Source organism: Uloborus diversus, chromosome 1 (genome assembly GCF_026930045.1).
Source record: "Uloborus diversus isolate 005 chromosome 1, Udiv.v.3.1, whole genome shotgun sequence".
NCBI classification, from domain to species: domain Eukaryota; kingdom Metazoa; phylum Arthropoda; class Arachnida; order Araneae; family Uloboridae; genus Uloborus; species Uloborus diversus.
This window is the reverse complement of record NC_072731.1, coordinates 187,359,712-187,380,448: the sequence shown is the minus strand read 5'-3', so window position 1 is coordinate 187,380,448 and position 20,737 is coordinate 187,359,712.

The following is a 20,737-nucleotide window of genomic DNA, read 5'->3' as shown; positions in this document are numbered from 1 at the left end:
TAGTCGGCAAGTTTTGTCGCCAATTAGGTGACAAATTTGGCGATTTTTTTTTTCATTTGATTTCAATTTGACCAATGTTGGTTATATTTAGAGAGTAAACAATTGAATCACATTAAAATTGCCAATAATGGGGAAATGACATTAAATTGGAGTAAAAGGACGTCATGTGATGCACACATCAGCACGTTTATAATAAACTTGTCACGAATGCAGGGCAATCAATAAGCGCGTTGCTTAAAAAATCTATATGGAAACATGAACTCTACTTTAGAGCATAAATATTAGATCTGAAATTTATTAGACTCAAGGAGCGAAAAACAGGAAAATCGAGTATTCCGGTTTAAAAATAGGCTCTAGATCCTTTTTAGAAGCCTAACTATGTTTTTCGAGACTAGTCGAAGTACTATATACATTATTTTGGCGCTAAATTTCCCGTTTGCTTTGAGTTTCCCCTCTATGGCAACATCGAGTCTTATCTGGTAATCTCTGTCATTATGATGGTCGGTTGTGTTTCCAAAGCTTTTTCTGCAGCTCTGTGTGGTGTTAAGTATTTTCTCGCATATTTTTGTGCTAGGACCACCAAAATAACAAGTTTATGAGTAATTTTGTTTTGCACAGTGGTTTCAAGGAACAGTTTTAGAGTTCGTTTTCATGTTTTTCCCTTCGAACATCCCATCGTTTTGGTGAATTTTGTGAAATGTGTCAGCTACCTGATCTCTCACCACGCAAGAAAGCATTGGTTATGTGTATGTTACACCAAAATACCTTTTTACAAAAGGAACTTGCGAAAAAACTTACTATTTCCTCAAAAATTGTCAGCAGAATCAATGTTTCTGTCAAAGAAAACATACCAGTTGTCCCAAAGAAGTTGGAGACCTTTTGTATTTTCTACCACAACTTTCCAAGAATGGAGAGAAAACTTATTTAGATGGTCCAGGCCAACAGAAGAGAAACAAGTAAAGACCTTGCCAATAGCCCGAAGCACATTGTGTGGAGGTGGACCCACCATTGGTTCAGCAAAGGCTCATCGCCAATGGGATGCCTGCTCGAAGGCCACGCAGGAAGGCCAAAATCACCCCAGATATGGCAAAGAAAAGGAATCAATGGGTCAAATATGTGCAAGGGATGTTCTAGAGACCACAAATTGCAGACTGTTGCACCTTGCACAGCTTCAGACTGTTTGCAAGGTCTTCACTAGTTGCTCTTTTGGTGGCCTTAACCCGTTCGCACCCAGCGTCACGCGGACGCTACGCAACAATTCCTCTCTTATCAGCCCAGCAGCACGTAACCGCTACGCGCTCTGATCGACGCTGACGTCCCAGCGTCACATATACGCTTTCTCGAAACGGAACGAATTAAATGAATATTTAAACGATAATAGATGGCGCTAAATGGCTATAACTTTGATCTTATTCGAGTCACATGGTATTTGACCTTCATGTACAGGCTTTAGTTTTTTATTTGGGCTCTCAATGGGATAGATTTTTTTTTATGTAAACATCAGTGAATCACTGCTCTGCGCATATGATTTATGAGGTCTCAATTGCTCTTGTTTATATCTTTGCTTTTCTTTTTTTGTTACGAGTATTGAAAGAGATATACATCTAGCTGAATAAATTATGGGGGAGGGGAGGAAGGTAAAAATATTTTTGCGTATGTGTTCCCGAATTTTGGGATTCCCCTTTCGATGAGAGTACATTAATGATTTCAAGCGGCACTGAAGTTTATGATTATTTTTGAATCCTTTCTGATATTGTTTTTCTTTATTTATTCTTTTTCATTTGGAGACTGGAACATTGCAATAAAAATGGTTAGCGAAGTGAGTGAAAGGGAATGTTTTCGAGAGAATTATGAAGCAATTTTGAGACTTGTTGCGTGGGAATTGAACTAGTTTAAATTCGTTGACCTAAGTTGTTTTAATTAAATTTACATAAGGAACATATTTTTTTGCTACATTTCTTTTTCTTTGATTGCACACTCACGATGTCTAACTCTAACTTTGTTTTTGTGCACATATTATTTAACTTTGTGCACATAGTTAATGTTTTAGTATTCTACTTATTTCACTCCCTTCTAATAACATAATAGTCTTTATATTAATAATTAGTAATCAGTAGTACATTGTTACAGCAAATTTAAAATTTCAAGTCATTATTTTGACTTTTGAGATGCTGATTTCATATGAATATTTTGTTCCGTTAGGCTTAACTGCTGTAAATGCTCGGGCCGATGGCGGCGTTCCATTTCGGAACGTTCGGTCCCGTAGCTGCGCTTCGTTTTCCATGCGCTGGTCCTCAAGGGTTGCAAGGTCTTCACTAGTTGCTCTTTTGGTGGCCTTAACCATCTAAATAAGTTTTCTCTCCATTCTTGGAGACCTTTTGCATTTCTTGCCACATTTTCCCAACTTCTTTGGGACAACATGTATGTTTTCTTTGACAGAAACATTGATTCTGCTGCTAGTTTTTGGGGAAATAGTAAGTTTCTTCGCAAGTTCCTTTTGTGAAAAGGTATTTTGGTGTAACATGCACATAATCAATGCTTTTTTGCGTGGTGAGAGATCAGGCAGCGGACCCATTTCACAAAATTCACCAAAACCGAAGTTCGAAAGGAAAAACATGAAAACGAACTCTAAAACTGTTCCCTGAAGCCACTGTGCAAAACAAAATTACTCATAAACTTGTTATTTTGGTAGATCTTAGTGCAAAAATGCACGAAAAAATACTTAATACCACACAGAGCTGCAGGAAAAGCTTTGGAAACACAACCGACCATAATGACGGAGGTTATCAGATAAGACTCGATGCTGGAAATACATAAGCAAAAGAGATGGAGGGAATACTTAAAGCAAACGAGAAATTTAGCGCCGAAATAATGTATATAGTACTTCGAATATTCTCGAAAAACATAGTTAGGCTTTTAAAATGAATCTAGAGGCAATTTTTAAGCCGGAATATTCGATTTTCCTATTTTTCGCTCCTTAAGTCTAATAAATTTCACACCTTTGTACACAAGAAACACACAAATAAGCAATAAAAAAAACATGTATTCTATATTTCATGCTTTATTAGGGTGACTTTTCTATCACCTTCATTTCTTAATTTATACTACATTGTTAACGATTTCAAAAGAAGCATTCTTTAGTACCAACTGTTTAAATGTTCAGTATTTAACTATAGGTAGGTTTCCACGTGACATACTGTACACGAATTGCATTACAATCAAGCTCACCTAATGGAGTAGCGTATTTTCCATGAAACGTTATTCCAAAATGCAAGATATTAAATTGATACGGTATTAAAATGACAAATTATGCAACTAACTAAGTGGAATTATGTTATACTACATTTAAAATTTATTAAAGTAACAGAGATATTAATAGGAAATATCCAACGCGTTGTTTAGCACAAATAAACAGATTACAGAATACACGTGTTTTGGGGTTTCAAGGAATCCTTTTTTCAATTCAAAGGAGTGAGCTTCTAGATGTAAAGACACCCAGTAAAAGCAATGAAAATGGACAGCACACAGCTTAAATATCAAAATAAGCAACTAACTAAAGCAAAAAACAAGGTAAAATGGAACTTAAAGTCAAGATTTAATGCATGATTCCCTCCCAGAAAAAACCGTTAAGGAATAAATTTCAGTAAAAAGACCCATAAAATATATTTTGCTGTCAAAATGAAACCGCTTATCAATAAATTATCAATAAATTTATGGCCGAAAAAATTTTGCTACGAATCAACTGCCACATTTAGCGAAAAGAAGAATAAACTTAATTCAGGAAAACAAAAAGAAGTTGGAAGACAATAAAAAGTTAAACTAGTAAAAATTAAAACATGAAATGGAAACGGACAGAAAAAACTACAAAAGAATGACTAACCACCTACAAACACAACGGAAAAAAAACACGAGATTAAAGAAGAGGCGAAAAAAGACTACTAATTAATGAAGAGATGCCACACTGCAGAAAAAATACGGAATGAATTTAAGGTCGTTAACTAGATTAGAACGATTTTTCAGAATGTGGAAAGACTCAAAAATCAAGATTAGATGAATGTGGGCATTTCTGGACAATTTCAAATGAGTTGAAATCAAAGGAGTGATTTGAGTGCCAGCAGTGTTGAGCAATACTAGACTTATTGAATTACTGTTTTCTCACATAATTTTTATGCTCTTTTAAACGAAATTTCAAAGACGGCGGATCTGTCCAATATAGGAAAGACCGCAAATGCAGTCAATTTTATAAATTCAACAATCGTTAAGAAGATCAATAAGAATCTTAAGAGACGAGAACGAAAGTTTATTAATTGGTGAAAACACAACCTGGAATTGGAAACGTTTAAGTATCTTAGCGATCTGAAAACTAACAAAAGGAAACAAACGTCGGACCAAATTAATAAATAAATAAATGCATTACAAAAGCAATGTCTGACTTACTTCTGTAAGTAATTCTGTGCATTCATTTGCATTCACGTTTTTATTTTAATCCATCTTTTTAAACTTAAGATATGTTTATGTATTACCACTACTTAACTTTTCATAAACTTGGTTTTTGTAGTAAAATTATAAAAGGGAAAAGAAAAAACGAGATCTAACGTCAAAAACCATAAAAGTTGTCTCTTAATGTAGAGCAGCTTATGACAAAATGACGTTGCCAAGTAAGACGTAATGTAGTAATCATAGAAACATTGTAAAACGTATTTGTTACAATACATCATTCATTCAAGAAATAATTATTATTCATAATTGAAGACATGCTGTTGATCGCCGGAAGAAGTATTCGACTCACGTAAGTGCTACACGCACGTTTACGATCAAGAGAAGAGCACAAATAATGTTGCACAACGTATAAGCGGAATATTAATGCACTGTCTTCGTTCCTCATGTGCCTTTGGGTGAGATTTGTTCTTTCTTGGTATTATCAATAATTGATTGTTCCGACTTGAAAAGAGGCGGTATGAACAAGTAAAAATTGCAGAAATATTACATTTTTTACTAGGGCTGGTGTAGAAGTTTGTAAATGGAATTATTTGTCCCGTACTCTTTTCTAGTTCATAGTTTGGTTTACATCGCGCTATGCATTAAAAAGCAAGAAAAATCTGTAAAGTCTACGGAATTGCTCTAAATACGTATTTCATTAGGTTGGAAATAATTAAAACCACATTTTTATTTTCAAGTCGCTAAACCGCGAAAAAATACTTTTTTTTTCCTTTCAAATAGGATAAAAATTTTCCTATTGCACAATAAATTGAAAATTCGGGGAAAAAAAAAACATAGAATTTTGCGGCTTCTTTTTTTTTTTTCTTTTTTTTAACACTTTCCTATAATGTTTTTTAGAATATTACAAGACAATTGACATGTTACAGTAGAAAAATTTGAAATCGAATAATATCTTGGCAATCAATTCTGGCAACGAGCATGAACACTTATACATGCATGTTCTAGGATTTTAGGGCTTAAAAACGTGAACTACAAAATACTTCCTTTTTATATGTCATAAATGACTTTTATAGCTTTATTTGACGAGAGGAAACCATAAATGCACTTCATTTCAATTGAACTTCATACTATGTGAAGTAAAATATATTTACGGTGTGTTTTACGTATTTAAACAGCTTTACTTCATTTAGAAATGACGTTCCGATTTTATGTGCAATTAAAGGAGTAATTTTGTTTTTTCATTTTAGTAGCTTTTTTAATTTCTTATTTTATGAGAATAACGCGTTTTACCTCTGTAAAACATTCCTATATGGCATTTGCACCTGTAAAATGATGTGTATACAGGTATAATTTATATTTACTCAAAAATATCTCCTTTGTTGTTTATTTAAGAGCTTGTATTAAGCGGTGGAGAATTTTAATCTTGAATTTCGCTGCATATTTTTAAAAGATTCCTACAATCCCCAGCAAGTAGCAAGAGCTCTTACAATTACAAAATTTAAACCAAAAATTTTTTTTTATAGAAACCGTATAAAATAGTATGTTATTATTATTTTTTTTACAAAAGAATAGTGTTAGATTTTTTTATGAAATCTAAATAAAGTATGATTTTTCTTACCATTCCTTATTACTTTTAATTGTCATTCTTTACTGCCATACTAAGCACAGATGTCGTATTTGCTCTTTTCATAAAGAATCAGGTATTGATCACCAGATGGTTCTTTGTGACATACTTTAACTAAATGCATTGTTTTATGGTTATTTGTGAATGATAACATTATTTTTACTTCCTTTTACAAAAAAGGAAGTATTGTATTCGCGAAAAAATTTTCACTCAAAAATCGCCCTTAATTTCCATTTTGCTCACCCCCAAATGAATGTTGAGTTTTTTTTTCGATTCGACCACATGCGGAAAAGTGCCTAAGAATGTATAGACACGCGAAATATCCATTTTGACCATCACCGAGGTAATTACAACGACTTTTCTCGTGACGTCTGTATGTATGTGCGTATGTGCGTATGTGCGTATGTATCTCGCATAACTCAAAAATGGTATGTCCTAGAAAGTTGAAATTTGGTACATAGACTCGTAGTGGGGTCTAGTTGTGCACCTCCCCTTTTGGTTGCTTTCGGATGTTCCTAAGGGGGTCTTTTGCACCTTTTTGGGGGGAAATCATTGTTAATATCAATGCAAACTTAAGTGGTATTACAATTTGGCGGACACTTGGCGATATATCGCCAGTCTTTTGGTCGCCAAGTTTTGTCGCCAACTTGGCGGAAAATTTGGCGATTTTTTTTTATCTGGTTTTAATTTGGCCATCGTTTTTAATATTTAGAGATTAAACTATTGAATCACATTAAAATTGCCAATAATGGGAAAATGACATTAAAATGGAGTAAAAGGAAGTCATGTGAGGCACACATCAGCTCGTTTAAATCTGATAAAGTGAAATATGAATCAAGTACATAGAGGCGTAATACTTTGAAAAAGAATATCTTATTTTGAACTCAACTGCAGATACGATTTCTATGCCTACCATGACAATCAGGTTGCGTACATCATCAAGAAATCAATCTAAGTAGTCAAGAGCACATCCAAGGAGGCTCTTGCGCCATAAAAATCAAATCAACAAACTAACCAAGGAGTGAAAAAATATTAAGTAGCTCGTTAAAGTTAAGACACAAGGTGTGCAATAGCACCTTACTAGTGGCGTAGCAACATCAAAACTGGAAGTGAGTCGCTGAATTTTGCGAGACTATTGACTATGACTAAAAATTACGTTTAAAACACTATTGCGGTTATTGGTGCGGAAAATTCATATAAAGTCAATCAATCAGCTATGGCTATATATTTCGAAAGCATATTTCAGCGTTTGTATTCAATTATTTTACATGCACACTAACGGAAAATATAAGGGTTGCCCGGATGAAAAGTAAACAAGTTGAATAAAAATAATACTTTTAATGTAAATCAAAAGAAATCTCCATGGGCGTTGAAACACAGGTCCCAGCGTTGCGGCAGCAGGTCGATGGCTTTACTGTAGAATGATCGGGGCTGATTCCTGAGGAAGTGCTGCATGGCATCCTTCACTTCATCATCCGAAAGGGAAAATGTCCCCTGTAATGCTCTCTTCAGTGGCTAGAAGTCATAGGGTGACAAGTCCGGACTATACGGAAGGTGCTTCAATACTCCTCAACCGAATTTGTTTTTGTCGTTTGGGTTTCCTGGGAGACGTGTGGGTGGGTTGTTTGTGGATGAAGTGTGAACCGTTCCTTTACTCAGGTTGAGTTCTTCACTGATTTCACGGGTCCTAATCCGTCGATTAGCTTGGATCATTTCATTATCGAAGGCAATGGAATCATTGGTAATCGCGATGTTTGCTTGGCCCGGTCTCGGCAGATCCTATGTCGATCTGGACGCATCCATGGATAGCTCAACTTTCCTTTTGTGCCTACTACAAACAGTTACTGCAAACAGGTTTAATCGCTGTTCGGCATCTGAGATACGTACTTCATACCACTCTTTGTATACTTGTGCAGTAGTGCTGCAATCGAATCATTCATTCTAACGTAATCGCACGGATCCACTTTTCATTACGGTAACCCTTACAGTATATTCAGTAAGTTACCGCCCTATAGCCAGGGCTAACGCAGAAATACATGAAATACACCGCCAGCTCAGTCAATTCCAGCCGAGGACTGCAGTTTCGTGCTTATTAGCACTCATCAGCCCGGCATAGGACCAACTGAGCTGGAGGTGGAAAACCTCTTAAGGAAGTCAAGAGTACCAAACAAACTGGTAGCTAACATAGAATTAGCACTGACCAGACGAGTGACCGAAACAATGGTTCGGTTCAACTCGAATATTGCAGGCAAGGCAGGTATATTCAGTAGGTTACCGCCCTATAGCAGGGCTAAGGCAGAAATACATGAAATACACCGCCAGCTCAGTCGATTCCAGCCGAGGATTGCAGTTTCGTGCTTATTAGCACTCATCAGCCCGGCATAGGACCAACTGAGCTGGAGGTGGAAAACCTCTTAAGGAAGTATAGTACTTATTTTTTTCAGTGATTGTTAGGAACTTAAGGTTTCGATGTCGACATGTGGTTGTAATCGCTCTCTACACTCCCTAAATACATTCCAACTCGAATATTTATTTCTTAAGATATTTTCTACGTTTTATCTCTGTAGTCGATATTATAAAAAAAAAAATTCGAATATGGCATTTTTTTAAAACTATTTATATATTGTTTATATTTAGTATTATTATTTTTTAAATATTTACCTAAACATTTCATTTCGAGCAATTAGTTCCCAATATCCAAAGGTGTGTATGTTGAAACATTCACACTTTTAAATGATATATAAAAAAATTTTAATTTTATTTGTAGCAAATTTATAAATGGTAATATCAGGGTGTAACAGTTTTTAAATTTTTGGTATTCGTAACCATTCATAAAATTATGTAAAAAAATACTAATATGCCTCCCCCCACCCAAAAAAATAGTTTTTTCCACTTTAACTGCGAGACAAATATTATTAAAATCTTGGACGCCAAGGCTCAAAAGTAATTTAATGTAAGTAATTTAAAGGTTTAATGTAAAATAATTTGAAGGTTAATTTAATTGTAGTGGGAAGACGCATAGTTGAGAGAAAAAAACTGTTATGTGTTTTCTTATTTGTAATTCTAACACTTAAGCAAATTTTAATAATGCACTTTTACTCTTGAGTAAGAATTCAGTTTAGAGTATTATGAAAAACTTAACCGATTTGAGATCTTATAAAACACCTCTTCATCCTTATTTTGGTTGAAGGTATTCTATCTGCTATTCGCGACTATGGAATATTTATTGATTTTTAAAAGAAAACAGTAACTAATCAAGTGAGAAACTCCAGTAAAATATAGATTAATTTTCTTCATCTAGAGCGAATATAAGTGGAAGTACTCAACAGTAATGGCTGGCTGTTTGTCATTTACTACATTGCTATACTTAGCACGACAAAAGACATTTACAGAAAATGAAAAATTGTCTGCTTTTAGTCTATAACCAAAGTATTCTTTATTGATTTCAGCTTAACCGTTTAACCGCCGAACTATTGACGGAAGATCAAATTTGAGTAATTTTTTGAAATTATGTCTATTTATGTCTAGTAAATACAGAAATAAAATAAAATTTCCAGAAAAAAATTTTTTACTATGTTTTTCAGTGTGTTCCATTTTTGGAACATTGGCGCTTTGCATGAAGTTTTTTTTTTCAGAGAATTTTTTAAACTAAGAGGTTTTGAATGCGCTTTTTATCTTAGCATACTTTATTACGGAAAAAATAATATTTTAAATTGCATTTATGTACATATTAGAATTCGGAAAATCCAAGACAGAAATATCTAATGCCCATGATATGAAAGGAAGCATTTTGCTGGTGAAGTCGTTTGTCGCAATGGAAACATTTCTTAGTCATTTTTTTTCCACACCGTACAACGTCCTTGGGATGCAGATACAATATAATGTCCGTCAGACATTCTTGATTGTTTATGTAAATAACAACGAGGCCCTGGATGACTTTCCACTCGTACTTTTCTTCTTAGGGAGGTGAGTTGTTATTTCTCTTCGGAACTCTAAATGCTTCATCTTGACTTCGTGTAACTCACAATGAAGTAACCAGCTAGCTACAACTGAAATATTCAGAGCATTACTAAAAAGATTCCACCACCATTTTTTACTCCTCAAATGAGGTCTGTAGCTTCCTAAAAGTTTATCCAAGACGTCCACACCCACCATTCCTTCATTTTATCTCTTGATAAGATGAGGTTGTAGCACATCTATCTTGCATTTCTGCTCATTTGAGTAACGTTTTACAGATGCAAGTGGCTCATGTGTATAACAATTAGATGCTTCTGTAACCACTGCATTATCATTCCAGCTGCACATGTATACTGATCCATCAGATCGATAGTCAAAATTTCCTCAATCTTCTTTAGAAAGGGCTTTTTTTCATTTCAGTGGACAATGGCCAGTTCGGTTTTCACGAATTGTTCCTGTTGCTCGTGCACCTTTTTTTGATAGCTGAGAAATTAAGTCATATGATGTAAAAAAGTTATCAAAGTATACTTCATGCTTAGACGTGTCAGTCAAAACTGATAATAGATCATTTACAACTCTGGATCCTAATTGCACATCAGGGGATCCTTCTCTTTTGCTTGAATAAATCTCCATGGAATATGGGTATCCACTTGAAGAGCACAGTATCCAAATTTTTTAGCCGAATCTTATTGGTTTTCCTCTAATAAATATTTTACATGAATGCCGACCGTTGAAGGAAACCATAGATTCATCTATGCACAATTTTTCATGAAACACAACAAATTGCTGAAGGTTTTTACACAATTCTTTGCAAATAGGGTATACTTTTCCAAATTTGTCATTTTGTTTTAATTCATGGTTGTCCATCAAATGAAAGTTGTTTTTTATTTTTCGAAAACGATTTCGAAGCATGACTGTTGGTACAATTGGCACAGATGTATCTTCTGCACTGCTCCAATACATATTTTCAGAAGAAACGGAATGGTACCCACTCAATAGCAGCAAATCAAAAAATTGTAGGATTTCATCTCTCTCAACATCTATTGATTCTAATTTTTGCAATGCATACAAGTTTGTCATATTTGCTAAGTGTTCAACATACTGCAAAGGTAAATTTTTAAAAAATAAATCAATTGGAGATAAATCCACTATATTCGAAAATGCATGTTGAAGCGGTTCAATACTTTCTAACGAAATCAGTTTCTGAAAATTAGCTTTCTTCTCCCAAGTTATATCCATTTTCATTCTTTTTCTACTTTTATTTCCTCATAATTCCAAATTTTTCTTTTTTTCCGTTTTCATTCGCTTTTACTTTTATTATCTAATGATTTCAGACTTTGTTCTTCCTCTGATTTTTTTGTTAAATTTTCACGAGAGTTGGCGGAAAAAATTACCTGGTTCATCAGGGGGTGATTGGCATATATCTACATCTGACAAATCCGAATCTGACAATGTCTCTAAATAAGCCACAGCTTGTTCTTACAGTAAGAAATCTTGTAGACATTTTTTTAAAATTTATGAACAGTTGGTATACGTCAAACAGAATTTCATTTTGCTCGAAAACAAAGCTAGCGAATTATTGAACTGCATTTAAAATATGAAGGATAAAACACTCACTAATATTATTTTTTAATTATCACGTGACAATGCAACTGTCCGATCATGTGTGGATTCGGAGCCATATAGCCTGTCAAACAGTAGACTGTTATTATTTTCTTTGCTAGCGAAACGTCATATCCTTTCAAAATATAAACTTACTTGGTTTTGCCAACATCTACATCAGAGTACATTCCAATGAGAAGAAAAAAGAAACATATATTACGAAAAATGAAATTTCCCCTTTGAAGTCGAACGATTTACTTCTTGGAAATTTGACTCCCTAAAAGCGCCAATGTTCCAAAATTGGAACATGCTATTTTGAAGGGGTACACCTTTTGGAAATATCATTGTACATTTCTACAAGCATTTTAAAATCATACATTGAAGTATTTTTCACAACTGTAATAAATATCATCACATTTTCTGAAAAAGCCAATTTTTGGTAAATTTTATAAGAAAAAGTTGCAAAAAGCTAAAAAAACACTCATCTTTGAAAAATCGCAATAAATAATTGAAAATATATAAACAATCAAGCAGGAAATCAAAAAATACTTTGAAATAAGACTAAACTGTGATAAAAAAACTTGTTAATTTTAACGTTATTTCTTGGGAAAATTTTCAGTTAAATATGATGTTCCATTTTTGGAACATTGGCGGGTAAACGGTTAATCTAGTTTTAATGATATAGTTGCTTTAGCAAATAAACATAATAAGGCACACAGCCTATTTCCTGACCCAAGACAATTCAGAAAATTTTGTAAAGTTTAATATTGTTTGTAAGCCTAATATGTATTCGACGATAACTCAAAGAGTAGATATTAAACGTGACCAGAATGGTGTTTCGTCGAATGCGGGAGGATTTAATTTAAGTTTAAATTAATTAACTTCGCGCAGTTCTAGAAAGAATTTGGAAGTCTCTTGATTTTTTAAACGATAGGGCACCAGTTACTCTTACATTTTGTAAGACAAATGTAATAATTTCTTTATCTAAAAATTGCAATTATGATCGAAGTTGTGTTAGCTTAGATTCACGAATAACTCTAATGACTAATTTAAAAACCCAATGAGTTCCATGTGCCTTGGAAACCGATTTTTTCCCCTTGATCCCAGGCGTTCTTGCGTACACTGTTCAATATACCTTTTTTTACACGATATAATTTTGGCGGTTTCCACCGTTCTAACACCCCCATACAGTGAAATATAACTTTCAACAAATGTATAGTAACAGGGGTGCCCATCCCCCCAGGTTCAATGGCGCAAATTCACCCCCCTCAAAAAAAAAAAAAAAAAAAAGAAAAGAAAATTCTCACCCCTCTTTCCCTTTGTGAGCAATCACGATTGCTTATTGTTCTCATTTGACCATCATTGATGTCCGTGTCATTTTCAACCCCCACCTTCACCTGCAGGCGCGATTCCGTCCCCCTGGTCGGGGTAGCTGCTCCTAGTCGGTGGTGTCCATGTCCTACACACATGTACGCTCATACATATACGCACTCACACACATACACACACGCCAACGTGCATACACAAAGGTCTACGTACACACACAAGCCTTTACATACTAGAATTCAGAATTAAAATTAATTTTTCCTTTTTTTTTTATTATTTGCTCTATTTTTTAATTTTATTTATTTATTTTTTACATATTTTCATGCGTTCATTTTTTTTCATTATTATTATCATTCATTTATTAGAAAAGTTCTGTGCTAAGACAATGATTATACACACACACGCAAACTAAATAAATAAATGAAATAAAATGTAAACAGGATAAAATTAAAAAGATGAAATAAATGATTTAAATTAAAAATAAACAAATTTATAAATTTAAATAAATAAATTTAAAAAAATCCCCCCAATAATTTTGACAGCGTAACTTGAGCCATAACTCCCCCCCCCCGTGGGCACCCTGTATCCTAATGCTTCAAGTTTTTTTTTTTTTTTTTTTTCAAGTTAAAAAGAAAAAGCATTAAATAAGACAGTTTTGAAAAATAAAATAAAATGTTGAATCCTAATAATCCTAATTTGAGGTAAAATTTACAAAAACTGACGTGGCTGAAGAAAGCAGTTTTCCATTATTTTGTAGTAAGTTACCGCCTTAAGCCAGGGCTAAGGCAGAAATACTTTTTTCAGTATTCCATTACTTTTCCCTATACATTACTGCAATTCAAAAACTTTAACACTGCACCGTTTCTAACCCATTTTTTTCTAATTACTTGGAAACACAAACATGAAAAACTCTCCCCCTTAACATGAAAAATATAATTAAATTAAATATGAAAAATATAGTTTTAATACCGTTAGTTATGTGAAAATTATTGTTATCCCAAATTCATGTGTTTAATTACTTTATTTTGCGTATTCTTAATTACATTTGAGAAATAAAAAATAAAAATCAGAATCAAACATTATAGTCTCGGAACATTATTCCTCCTTGTGCAAATCAAGTATGAAAAAAAGATGAATTTGTACCGAGTTTAATGCCCTCTAAATCCGTATTCATTTTACTATGTATGAATTCATTTTTCTCATACCTGAATTCCCCAAATGCATTCATTCAGCAAATATCTTTTCCCGTTATTCCCTCTTCAGTCTTCAAATTTCCAAAACAAACCTCTTGTTATAAATAAAAACACAATATTTCATTCTCCCCTCGATTCCCACTGCTAGAATTAGCTATCCGACTTCCTTGTCCGTTTTGGTCTAGCCTATATGTGACAGTTTTATGAAAAGGACCGCGAGTTTCCCTGCGTGAATCAACGCTAATCGTAGCATTCGTGGAACTCATGGCAAACGAACCGAAACCAAACAAGCCATGATTCGCATGCTGACGTGGGTGCTGCTTCTACCTCGATCTGAGGTTCGCACGTGGAGTAAGTGACCTTGAGAACGAGCAGGTGAACTGCACCGGTCGTACTGAGCTCTCTGATAAGAATCACAAGGAAATATTTTGTTTCCTCTATGTAGCTATTGTCTTTTAGGGTTTGATTAGTGCACATGCTAATTGGGCCCAGGCCGAAAAGTCCACCAAGTTTTAAAACTCCCATTTTTTTAAGTACAGTTATATGCTAAAGAGTTTGGATCCATTGGTTTTCAAATGTAATATTACTTAATAAAAATAGTTGTGAAAATTTCTTTTTCTTATTTTTCTCTTTTAATGTGGTTTAAATAAGATTCTCGGTACTAAAATTAACAATTTTTAGTTTTAACATTTGACATAAACATTACATTAGAGGCTTCTGTTTGAACTAAGAGGTAGGAATACAAATACATTACATAACTGAAGAAGCAAAGATGCGTATTCTGCCCTGGGCAGGTAAACGGCAGTTTCTGCAAAAATTAGTTTTCGAGATAATTGAAAAAGTGCGTTTTGGATTCAATGCTAAAATAATGGGTGACAAAATTAAAACGAGCTGATGTGTGCCTCACATGACTTCCTTTTACTCCAATTTAATGTCATTTTCCCATTATTGGTAATTTTAATGCAATTCAATAGTTTACTCTCTAAATATCACCATCAGTGGCCAAATTGAAACCAGATTTATTTTTAAAAAATCGCCAAACTTGTCGCCAAGTTGGCGACTCAGTCATTTCCAGCCGAGGACTGCAGTTTCGTGCTTATTAGCACTCAACAGCCCGGCATAGGAAAGTGACGGAGATGGAGAGGATCAGTCCTCGGCTAAGAAATGACTGAGCTGGCGGTGTATTTCACGTATTTCTGCTTTTAGCCCTGGCTAATGGGCGGTAATTTACTGAATATACCTTGCCTCGCGTTCAATCTTCGAGTTGAACCGAACTATTGCTTCGGTCACTCGTCTGGTCTGCTAATTCTATATTAGCTACCAGTTTGTTTCGCACTCTTGGCTTCCTTAAGAGGTTTTCCATCTCCAGCTCTGTCACTTTCCTATGCCGGGCTGATGAGTGCTAATAAGCACGAAACTGCTGTCCTCGGCTGGAAATGACTGAGCTGGCGGTGTATTTCACGTATTTCTGCTTTTAGCCCTGGCTAATGGGCGGTAATTTACTGAATATACCTTGCCTCGCGTTCAATCTTCGAGTTGAACCGAACTATTGCTTCGGTCACTCGTCTGGTCTGCTAGTTCTATATTAGCTACTAGTTTGTTTCGCACTCTTGGCTTCCTTAAGAGGTTTTCCAGCTCTGTCACTTTCTTATGCCGGGCTGATGAGTGCTAATAAGCACGAAACTGCAGTCATCGGCTGGAAATGACTGAACTGGCGGTGTATTTCACGTATTTCTGCTTTTAGCCCTGGCTAATGGGCGGTAATTTACTGAATCTACGTTATGAGTGTTCAAACAGTATTAACTTATGAGAACGATACAATTCAAAACAGGGATGCATCTCTAATATACTTAAAGTACGAACACGTTATGTTCAAGGCTTAATTTTGCTTCCCCATGCCATACATAACACAACTTTAAATCCACTTCCCGCCAAATCCAGATCCACCACAGCCCTGTTCAAAAAAAAAATGCCCGAAAGTTAATTCAATATTTTACTTGAAACACGTTGGATCATTTTGATACAAATTTTACTTTGTTTTCATAATGCAAAGTCATAGTAAAATGTTGTTTAAATAAATATTGATAAGCAATAGTTCCTATACGTGAATGACTTTTTTCAATTTTTTAGTAGGAAGCCAGCTGCAGATTCAGTGTTTGGTAACCCTTTCAATGTTAGGAACAGTTTGATTGTTACTGTTAAATCGCTTAGGGAAACTATCAAGACATCTGACTCAAGTTCAAGAAAATATAAACAGATACAGCACGACTAATTAAAAAAAAAAGGAAAATAGTATACCAAAGCGAGGAAAGACTTTCCGCAAACTTTTTTTTTTTTCAGTGAGCACTGCGTAGAATGTAGTTTAAGTCCATGTAAGATATAAATAGTTACCCACAGGGCCGATCGGATACATTCAATATTAGGGGAAAAGTACTCATTAGTATCCCATTGATTGTACTACTTTACATCAGAATGTCAAGAATGGAGTACATAACAGGTTTCCTGATACCTTATTCTCATTTTTTATTCCTCGAACTACTGATGAAATTCCAAACGTCATTAGAAAGACCGCTTTCCCATAAAAAATATTTTTTGTGTACGGAGGCTTGATACACAAATGTTGCTTTGCGCGCAGATTGGTTGTGTTTTAATAACATTTCTTAAGAGCCTATTTCTTATGATTTCTTGTTTCGATATACTTCTGTCTTCCCAGCTGACGCACTAGTCCCAAACATGATTTCTGCCACTTTAAATGCGTATGTTATATCTATGACGTGTTCCTTGACATTCGCAAACTGTTCTTTGTTACACCTAGAAGTTTTTGAGCATTCATTAGTTAGATTTTATAATGTAGAACATATTCTTTTTTCCGCAATAGTTATTCAAATTAATTAAGGATTCATTTGCGTATGATGTTTGCCTCACATTGGATTGCCGATTCCTATTGAAGGATTTGTAAGTTTATTTTAAATTTAAAAACACTCCACTTTTATAATCTTTAATGAGCTAATTTCTTGTGCTTCGGTATTTCCTTCTGTCTTCCAAGCTAAAGAGCTACCTTAAATGAAGTCCCCAACATAATTTCAGCCGCTTTGAATGTGCATGCTTTTCTATGACGTATTTCTTGACTTTCGGAAACTATTTTTTGTTACAGTTAGATGTTTTCGAGCACTCATCAGATATATTTTATTATGCAGAACATATTCTCGCTTTCGCAATATTTATTCAATTAAATTAGAATTTTATTTGCGCCCGATATTTGCCTCTCATTTGATTGCTGATTCCTATTGGAGGGTAAATACGTTAATTTTGAATTTAAAAACACTCTATTTGTATAATATTTACTCTTTCAACTGGAAAACATTTTATGTTAAACCAAACGCAGCTTTTTAGCATTTTAATCCATCTTCTAAAAACCAAATGTAACGTTCTCGCGAGAAAAAAAAATATTGACATTATATATTTATATGAAATTCTTTTTTTCTAATGGTTAGTCCTTGTGTTTCATGCCGTGGTGGATTCATGGCAGGGGGGGTAAGGGGGCTATAGCCTCCCCTTGAGGTCAAAACTTACACTAGATAAAATCGAAATTTCTGAGACTTTTAATACTGCAATACATTTGCGAATTTAAATATGCATTACATTTAACTATAACTTTTAACTACAATATATAGTGGCATATTAATAGATGGTGGGGGGGGGGCAAGGAGACTGTAGCACCTCCCATTCTTAAATTTTATCAAAACTTAAAGCAGATTAAATTGTGATCTGCAATGGAATGGAAAGGCATGGAGGAAACAGTTTCGTTCTGCAATCGTTTTATTTTATCTTAAAGTTATAATTTTCAAACTAAACAAGCCATATATGTTTAACTTCTGTTTAAGGGGGCTATAGGCCCCCCCTCCCTCCATGAGGTCAGAAATAACTCTAAACAAAACCGAAATTTCAAAGATTTAAAAAAAAACAATACTTTTCGAATTTAAATATATATAATATTTAAATATATATAAAAATAGCCTTATATTTAAATATATACACTAAGGCGTATTAATGGGAGGGGGGGGGACTAAAGGAACTGTAGCTCCTTTCATTCGGTCAAAACTTACAACAGATTACAATGTGATTTGCAATAGCATGGGAAGGGTTGGCGGAAATAGCTTCGTCCAGATGCTATCAAGGTTTTTTAACCTGAAGTTACCAGTTTCAAATTAACACAGTCATATATTTTACTTCTTTCTCAGGCTAATGGGGCTAGAGCCCTGTCCCCCCTCCCCCAAGGTCAGAACTCGCACTGGATAAAACCGAATATTCGGAGATTTTAAGTACTGCGATACTTTTACAAAGGGAGCTTAAAACTGTCTTTAGGCCTCTAATTTCGGAAATTTTTGTTGAGTGAGCCCTCGCTTTCCCTTCATGTCATGAAAGATTACTTAAAACTGCATTTTTAATACAATATTTTTGAATATTTCTGGAGAAAATTTTCTAGCTTCCCCCCCCCCCCCAATTAACATAATCTTTACTCCTTATTTGGACAAACATAGAATGAAATTGTATTTTGGCGTTTCAAGTTCAAACAACTTTTGGTGTGAAATTACACCTATCTATATTTATCGTCGCCTAAGTGAGCTTTAAAATATGTTTTTAGCACGGAAGGCTCCCAAATCTCTTCCCCTAACAATACGATAAAAAAAAGCGCTTAATAGTGCTTTTCTAGCTTAATTCTAGCGTAGGGAAATTCTTCAAACACTGTCTGTTCCCTTAACGTGACTAAAAAAAGATTTATCTATAGGCCATCAAGCTTGAAATATTTCCTTTGGAGACAACCCATTCCATCAAAATATAAATCAAAATAGTGTTTCCAGAACTTTCAAAACATTTCAGAAGACAGCCCCAGAACCCCAACGCGTCTTCTAGCATTGTCCAAGAGAGCCTGAAATGCGTTTCAAAGACTTCGATTTCGAAAAAGTTCCGGGGAAGATCTCCGAACACTTACTCTTTTCCTAATATTATTATAAAAGATAGAAGAAATTGTGGCTTTAAACCTCAATTTCCAAATTTAGCCGAAGAAGATACCCAAATTCTTCTCTACACGCTAAACGTCTTTAAACACACAAGTTTTTGCGCTTCTAAAACTTCAACTTTTATAAATTTCCGGAGGTTCCCTCGAGCATTTCCATCTTAGTATCAGCACAGATAGCTTTAAATTTCGTTTTACAAAACTCCTCGGGAGAATCCCAGAACAATTTTTCTTCACATACAACCTAAAAATGACTTCTTGAAAGAGCTTTCGGGAGGGAAGGAGGCCAATAGAGTCAAGAGAAGGCAGGAAGTTCTCTTTCCTCTATCTTTCTTAAACTCAAACCGTAAGTCACATCTTTAGGAGCTCAACTTGGAGAAAAAATTGGAATAAAATTAAAAGTTACAACTTTTTCATTAACTCTAATACACGCGTCGCCACTCGCAACCAAGGCAAAATGGCTTGTTACTGCAACAGTGAGCTCTTTGTCATTGCGACGCCAAGTATTACAGTTGCAGGCTGCAAATTTCAACAACCGCTTTAGACCTTTCTTAAAAATTAAAATGTTATAGCGCGTCAGCATGGCATTTGCGAGCATATTTTCCCATATGATTCTGGCTTCTTATCCTCCTCTCTAACACACCATAAAATTTTGTCCAAAAGTTTAGACTCGCCCTGTGTAAACATAAGGATAAATATTTACATCATTTATAATAATACGTTAGATCCAACAACTCATAATATAGATATAGAAAAAAGCTTCGTGATGGCCACTACATACTCGTATATTTTAGGCTATTAAGGGAGTTTTACTTACATAAATTGTGGGAGGTTTGACCCGGGTCAAAACTCCCCATTCAGTTTCCTTTGATGGTACAACAATTTGCAATATGTATACAGGGGTGCACACTTCCCCTTAAGGCCAAGGGCGCACCCCCTCCCTTCTAAATATCGCGGAGTTGCACCCCAAACGCAAGAGCCCTCCTAAATAACGTAAAATCGGTTAGTAAAATACCCCTCAAAACACCACCTAAAAATTTCAAGGCGCGGGCTGTGCCATGATCCTCCCCCCCCCACGCTAGGTGGAACACCCTGATGTAGACAACATTACATTTGCTTTGAAAAGAAATGTTTTTAATTTAAATGAAAGACGATTTTTGTTCTTACCTTGCAATCAGTCCCTTAATAATCATTTGAAGCACATCCTGTTAAGGCATAATTCGGATGAAACTAAACATAACTGAATTTTGCATTTCACAGTTTTTAGCTACCCTTCAACCTTATTAAGAAACTCAACCCATCTCTTCTTTCCTCAATTATTAGTTCGTCTTTATTTTATCGTAACTGAAGTGCCTTTTATTTTACAACTAGTGATACCCGCACGGCTTTGCCCGTAGAAGGAAATTAAAAGGTCTTTTGGTTCGTCTTTATATTTACAAATAATGTATTCTGAATTTCTCGCCAATTAGCTTGCCCATGTTACGGTTCCACATTATGATAATTTGGTAATTTACTCGTCCATCTTATGAGGATTTTGCTCGGGAAAATGTTCTTAAAATTGGAATGGAAAAAAACAAA